This window comes from Manis pentadactyla, chromosome 5 (assembly GCF_030020395.1).
Source record: "Manis pentadactyla isolate mManPen7 chromosome 5, mManPen7.hap1, whole genome shotgun sequence".
In the NCBI taxonomy this organism is placed as follows: Eukaryota; Metazoa; Chordata; class Mammalia; order Pholidota; family Manidae; genus Manis; species Manis pentadactyla.
Genome location: NC_080023.1, coordinates 99,422,120 through 99,430,301, shown reverse-complemented (window position 1 = coordinate 99,430,301; position 8,182 = coordinate 99,422,120). Strand labels below are relative to the sequence as shown.

The following is an 8,182-nucleotide window of genomic DNA, read 5'->3' as shown; positions in this document are numbered from 1 at the left end:
TTTTATAAGCACAGATTCTTTCATTCAAAACTGGAAAGATGTCCATTCCTTCCCAGATAAATGTCACATTTGTGCCACTGGGTCATATGCAAGGCCAAGGAGCAAGGTCCAAGTGAAAAGCTGACACATAACAGTTTCTCTGAGCAAAAATGATATATATAATATTAACATATTAAATACTGGTGCAGAAATAATAAACTAAAAAGATGAAGAAAGCATAATTGATAATACTTGATGAGAATACTTCATATCAGAAATTATAGGTTGTAGCTAAAGTGAGTGGAAATTGGAGAATAACATAGTATGTAAAGAATGGGCAATAGATAATGATCTAAACATTCAAGTAAAATCATAAAAAGTGGAAGAAAAAAGAAAAAAGAAAAACTAGATTAAATTTTAAAAGTGTCTTAGCTAATAAAACAGCAAGCCTCTGGAAATACGAATATTAGGAACAGACAATATTAGGAGTAAGAAAGAAAACATAGCCACAGATGGTCATTTAATCACCATAGAACATAGGTAATTAAAAATCTTATAGATAACAATAAACTAAGTTAATTGAAAATTTACTTAAAATGAATAATTTCTTAGAGAAAATACCACTTACCTGACTCTAGAAGAAGTAGAATAAAAGGATAATACATCATGACAAGGTTGAATCTACATAAAGAATAGAGGTTTTATTAATATAAACATCAATACGTTTAATAATAGATAGAAGATAAAGACAAAAGACAAAATCCTTATCAAAAAAAGGGCAAAGGTGCTCACGAACTAAAGACTCATTTCATTAATGCCATGGAGATACTGGCCCGTGTAAAAAAAAGAAAGAATAAGCAAAACGTGCTAGGATTGCAAAAAAAAAAAAAAAAAATGGCATTATTTTTAGAGGATTCAGAAGACCAAGTGGAAACTAATTTAACTTGCTATATTAATGTGATATCAAAAAGCAAATGTATGATAACCAAAATTTCAGGCAAATTTTATCAGTATCATTGACAAATAAATTCAAAGCATCCATTTATTGCTATACTAAATAATAGTTGTTTAATATGTAGAATTATAGTACTGTAGAGAATGAGAACTATGAAAATTCAATTTTTTCCCCTTTCATTGAGAATAGGAAGCTTAAAATCAAATTGTTAGCTAAATTCCAATTTATTCATTTCTAGGTATATTTTTAACCTGGCATTCTTTTGATCCCACAAAATTTCTCAGCCCTCTACCTATGCCTTAAGTTTTGTTTTATATTAAAAATTTTCAGTTATCATTGAATATGAAATATTCATATTGTCATGAGATAATATTCATATGTTTGCCTATACAGAGGCAGAAGTTAAAAAAATGTGAATTCATGTTTAAAAGAAACATTTAACAGAGAATGAGAACTAGAAATAAAAATCAGCAGTAATATAATTTGAACATGTCATTAAAAAAAGTTTCGCAGTGGGATGGAGTTTTGAAATGACAATTGGATGTGTAACTTGCAAGTGGCAGATTGCAAAGCTAACCATACCAAATTATTTGTTATGGTCAATTTACACCATCATGCTTTAGTATTTGTATAAATCTGTAAGTATATTTGACACATCTTCTTTGTGACTTTTGACTACAGTGTAGGTATGCATTTATGCATTCTATATAGAAAATCTAATTTTCTATCATGTCTTGCTTACCTAAAGTTAAAAAAAAAACTAGCCTTTATAAATCTAATTGAATCTGGTTGCTAATTTTTCCCAAGCAATTGTGAATTTGCATCAGAGCTGTCATGGACAGCAGGTGAGTGGGCGACAGGGCAATCGTGACAAGTTTGTCAAACTAAACAATTGGGGAGAATTGCTAATAAGTTCTGTTGAATGTTATTTTATAATGTGTAGAACTATGACATGTTATTCTTTTTTTATTTGTATCTACATCTGAATTATAATTTTATTAAATTCCACACAGTGAACTAAAAATTTGAGCAGCTCTGTACTGAACTATATTTAAAATAAAAATAAATTTCACAATATGCAATATAGTCCTACTGATGTTTATGATATATGGAGCTTATAAGTTTTACCACTCTGCATCACCAACAGCTTTTGCAAAGACATAGTCATTTCCTCCAAAACATATAATACCATATTTCAAATAGAATTTCCATTTGTTCTTGCTTTGATGAATCTTGTCATACTGACAGATAATTACACTATCTGTGTCAAACAAGTCCGGCACATCCTGCTCACTAACTTCTTCTCCAGAATTTAAAGGTCCTCTTCCACAATGTCTATGTGAGGGTCTTCATTATCACCAGTGTTGGCAGTTGAATCTTCATTTGATATGCCATCAGCTTCTTCCTCAAGTACCTTCAGGTTTCTGGCACCAATAATTCCTAGAAATTCATTCTCATCTACATCTCTTGTACTTCCTATTTCGTCACTGTAAGATGTATCACCAGTTCCATCTACTTGGATTATTTCATTAATATCATCATCAGTTGTCTGAATGCTTAAATCCATCTGAGAATTCGGATCCTTCTCCGAGACAGGTAGGCCGCTGGGCTCCTCATTATTTCTTGGCTGCTTTTCAGAATCGAATTCCAACATTCTATTTTTAAGAATGTGAAGGTGAATATCAGACATGTGCTGGTGCCAAGTCCTCTGAGGACCTGTGGAGAGGGGCCCACTGTATAGATTCTGGGTCATGCTAGCTGAGACACTGTGCACCAGCTCCATGCTGGAATCAGTTGGAGACACTTGTGGAGGAAATACAACACCTGGAGCACTGATAAACTGTGAGCTTTCTGGGTGACTCAACAAAGCTTCCAACATGATTTTATGCTCATTTTGAGGAGGTAGAAATATAACACTGGTGGCACTTTCTAAATATTTCCAGCCAGTGTCCCAGAATGAAGAATTTTGGGTTGCTGGAGGACTGTTTCCATTCTCTGTGATTTTTCAGTAGTTGCTTGAAGAGAATATGGGTTCAGTCATGGAACACTGGCCTATATTACTGAAGGCTGCCCAAGCTGCGGAAATACTTGCTGAATTGGATGCTGAAGAACACCTGCTCTTCCACAAGTCTGTGTCACCATAAGTGGTACATTGACTTTATAAAGCTGACCAGATGCAGTCTGTAGTGTCACACCTGCTGGCACATGAATAGCATGTGCAACTAGGAGAAGTAAAATTTGCACTGGAGCTTGAAGTACCCAGTTCTGCTGTGGTAAAACTGAGAAGAGTTCTACCAGCAGGAATAACTAACGATGCTGTTGATGACTGCAATATTTGGTGCAAGCTGTGTGGCAACTGAAGGGTGAACAGAGGTGAAGGGACACTTTTTCTGAAGAAGTCTTCCATTGCTGTAGACTGCAAAACCTTTGTTTCCCAGAGCTGCTTCAAATCGTTTAAGAATTGTTCTTCTATACCTTCTTCAGCAAATAAATCTCACACTCCTTCAATTACATCTTCAATTACAGATCTGTAGAGTTTAGGCACAGGGTCAACACAGGTCATTGCAGCAGCTCCTGGGCCTCGGCCCTTGCGCCTGCCACATGGTGCACCTGACATGTTATTCTTATTATAACACTGACAGAATGCTGGGTTTTTTTTGTTGTTGTTGTTGTTATAAATGTGTTTATATAATATCTCCTAAATATTAATGAGAACATTTTCATTAACTGAACTGAGCTCTTCAAATTAGACAAATAAAAATTCCAAAGAAGACATAATAGAAGAAGTTTAAAAATGTTATTCTTGTAATCACAAAGGCCAAAAGTTTTTTTGTGTTTATATTTCCAAGGAGTGAGAGATTTTGAGGATGGCCAAAAAATGAATTATAATCACATAATTATATATGTTATTTTTAACATAATTATGTATGCTATTTTGGATCAGGTAACAATACTTACCTATTTTTATATGACTAATCTATTTAGACCCTTATGTAATAAGGGAATTTTTGAATTTTTCAACCTATTATGAAAAAAATTTATGTTTTAATAGCTTTGAATAAGTAGAACTTAGTTACAACATGATTAAAGTGATTGTTTTTAGAGAATGACATCTATTTAACTGGAAGTTCATAAAGAGCTTTTCCTTTCAAGAAGTTTCCTCCAGCCAACCCAGAGTCTCAACTTGTAATGGAAATAAAGAGTAAAAGTAACAAATTACAGAGATGTGTTTGTTGTAGTATATATATATAAATATCTGACATATGGCTAGATAATAGATGTATTCCTATAAATTTTGTTCACTTCCCAAGTATCTCTTTTGTCAATTCAGCCCATTAAAATGTGAATACTGCTAATATGCTTCCTATTCTACACAAATTATAATTTTCCAAGTCATTTCTAACATTCTGTTTCATCCTTATTTATAAAAGATCTGCTTAATGTGTGTGCCCACAATTGCTACATAAAATGTTCTATATAGTGTTTTGGGGGCATGTAATATAAAACTTCAACCTTATTGTAATGTATGGTATTTGAAAATACCATCATTAACAGTTCTTATTCACTGAATGCTGAATACATTTGCTTTTAACCAAATTATGACTTGTTTATCTAAAATGTTACATCTGTTCATAGCATGTATACATCTAAATAATACCACATGGGTCCTTCAACATGCAGTAATAGGCAAAACTGAGAGGATGATTAGCATTTGATAGAAAGAAGTGGACAAATATCCATTCTAACATATCCTTCTCTGGGAGGGAAGAGGAGGCAAAAATGTGTCCTTATGTCAGAAAGAAATCAAAACTTGTAAAAAGCTGGAGAGGACTGTCACAATAACCATTAGGCAAGCCAGGGCATTAGCCGGTTGCATTTGTTGCTGTGTTTCTGTAACTAATACAGATAAAAAGTTTTTATCTTGAGGGCCTACAGAGGCACAATAATGATCTACTTTTCATTAATATTGATTTGATTTTTTTAAAAAATCAAAAACAATTTCACTGAAGTCATAAAGGATTTATATGTCCTCCCCAACAGATGGCTAACTCAACTTTTCAAATTACTTCTATTACATTTCTCTGTACTATGAAAACTGAAATTATCTAAAGAAAATATGTAGTAAACTGATATCTTTACGATCCAGATCAATTTAGTGAATTGCATACATTTCAAAAACAATAGGAAAACTGGCTTAATGTTTCTCTAATATCTTCCTTTCATCGGTACTAAGGCACCTGGTGAAGTCAGTAGGATTTACATGCCAATGTGGTTTTATCAGCCTTTCTTCTAATGTTCTTGGCAAATGCAAACTCCAGCCTCTGCAGCAAGAGGCCATCTTGTTTAAAGAATAGGTTCTAGATAATCATTTCTGGTTTCATTAAACCCTTCCTTTCTCTTTGGTTTTCACTTTGGGGATCAGTCTTATATTAAGCAATATAGTATTTCTGAAATTAATAGTGTCAGATGATTTTTTTACTCAGACATAAGCTACTAGTGACAGTAATCCTTTGTGTTTTCTAGTTTGCTTTATATTTTCTTTTCATGGCTGGCATAGTTTGATAACAGTTATGGTAGTTCACAAGAAGTTTTATTTCTTTTTGCAGCTTCTGAAAAACTTTATGGAACCTGTGACATAAACAGTTATGAAAATGTATAATTCATTTGTACTGAACTCTAGACCTGGCAACTTTGGGCAAGATTCACATACTTGAGAATATTCATCAGGGTACTTGTTGAAAATACTGATTTCAATGTCCTGTCTTCCTTACTAGGTGAGATTCTCCAGGAGAAGATTTATGTAACAAGTGTGCCAGAAGAGTTATTTGATTGTGATGATTTTGGAAATACTGAGGTAGTTAGTTCTTGGTCAAAAATTTACATTTTTTGATGTTACAATATATTAACAATTGTGTTTTCTTAGGGAATTAATCACTTAAGAGTCTCAAATATTTTACATATAATTTTATATTTTCCGTGGTTTGTTTACTTTCCTCAGCTGTGTGTTCTTCTTTTTCATTTGGTACATTTAGGAATTTTAGTATGCTTGCACTTCTTGGGATTTTAAATATCAGTAGTGCTTTTTTAATTCAGTTTTGTTTACTACTATTAGTGATCCCTCTTACAGTTTTCCAAATACTTTATTCTTAATTTCCATGAGTTAGATACATGTTTTTTAATACATTTTCTTATCATTAATCTACAATTACATGAAGAACATTATGTTTACTAGACTCACCCCTTTACCAAGTCCCCACAAACCCCATTGCAGTCACTGTCCATCAGTGTAGTAAGATGCTATAGAATCACTACTTGCTTCACTGTATTGCACATCCCTCCCTATGCCCCCCACACACAATGTACATGCTTATCATAACACCCCCTTTCTTTTTTCCCTGCCGTTATCGGTCCCTTCCCACCCATCCTCCACAGTCCCTTTCCCTTTGGTCACTGTTAGTCCATTCTTGAGTTCTGTGATTCTGCTGCTCTTTTGTTCCTTCAGTTTTTCTTTGTTCTTATACTCTACATATGAGTGAAATCATTTGGTACTTGTCTTTCTCCACCTGGCTTATTTCACTGAGCATAACACCCTCTAGGTCCATCCATGTTGTTGCAACTGGTAGGATCTGTTTTTTTCTTATGGCTGAGTAATATTCCATTGTGTATATGTACCACATCTTCTTTATCCATTCATCTACTGATGGACATTTAGGTTGCTTCCATATCTTGGCGATTGTAAATAGTGCAGCGATAAACATAGGGGTGCATCTGTCTTTTTTAAACTGGAGTGCTGCATTCTTAGGGTAAAGTCCTAGAAGTGGAATTCCTTGGTCAAATGATATTTCTATTTTGAGGAACCTCCATACTGCTTTCCACAATGGTTGAACTAATTTACATTCCCACCAGCAGTGTAGGAGGGTTCCCCATTCTCCACAACCTCATCAACATTTGTTATTGTTTGCCGTTTGGATGTTAGCCATCCTTACTGGTGTGAGATGATATCTCATTGTGGTTTTAATTTGCATTTCTCTGATGACAAGCGATGTGGAGCATCTTTTCATGTGTCTGTTGGTCATCTGAATTTCTTCTTTGGAGAACTGTCTGCTCAGCTCCTCTGTCCATTTTTTAATTGGATTATTTGCTTTTTGTTTGTTGAGGTGTGTGAGGTCTTTATATATTTTGGATGTCAACTCTTTATCTGATGTTATTTATGAATATAATCTCCCAAACTGTAGAGTACCTTTCTGTTCTATTGATGGTGTCTTTTGCTGTACAGTACCTTTTCAGCTTGATATAGTCCCACTAGTTCATTTTTGCTTTTGTTTCCCTTGCCCTGGGAGATATGTTCATGAAGAAGTCGCTCATGTTTATGTCCATGAGATTTTTGCCTATGTTTTTTCTAAGAGTATTATGGTTTAATGACTTACATTCAGGACTTTGATCCACTTTGAATTTACTTTTCTGTATGGGGTTAGACAGTGATCCAGTTTCATTCTCTTACATGTAGCTGTCCAGTTTTACCAGCACCATCTGTTGAAGAGACTGTCATTTCCCCATTGTACGTCTGTGGCTCCTTTATCATATATTAATTGACCATATATGTTTGGGTTAATGTCTGGAGTCTCTATTCTGTTCCACTGGTCTGTGGCTCTGTTCTTGTGCCAGTACCAAATGGTCTTCATTAATGTGGCTTTGTAGTAGAGCTTGAAGTTGGGGAGCAAGATCCCCCACACTTTATTCTTCCTTCTCAGGATTGCTTTGGCTATTCAGAGTCTTTGGTGGTTCCACATGAATTTTTGAACTATTTGTTCCAATTCGTTGAAGAATGCTGTTGGTAATTTGATAGGGATTACATCAAATCTGTATATTGCTTTGGGCAGGATGGCCATTTTGACAATATTAATTCTTCCTAGCCAAGAGCATGGGATGAGTTTCCATTTGTTAGTGTCCTCTTTAATTTCTCTTAAGAGTGTCTTATAGTTCGCAGGGTATAGGTCTTTCACTTCCTTAGTTAGGTTTATTCCTAAGTATTTTATTCTTTTTGATGGAATTGTGAATGGAATTGTTTTCCTGATTTCTCTTTCTATTAGTTCATTGTTAGTGTATAAGAAAGCGAAAGATTTCTGTGTGTTAATTTTGTGTCCTGCAGCTTTGCTGAATTCTGATATCAGTTCTAGTAGTTTTGGAGTGGAGTCTTTAGGGTTTTTTATGTACAATATCATGTCATCTGCAAATAGTGACAGTTTA

The 8,182-nt window shown here is 34.3% G+C and overlaps 1 pseudogene; it reads right to left on the bottom strand.

Annotated features, from left to right (window-relative positions):
- Nucleotides 1–2,058: 2,058 nt before the first annotated feature.
- LOC118930040 (TFIIA-alpha and beta-like factor) lies at nucleotides 2,059–3,497 on the bottom strand (annotated as a pseudogene).
- Nucleotides 3,498–8,182: the final 4,685 nt, after the last annotated feature.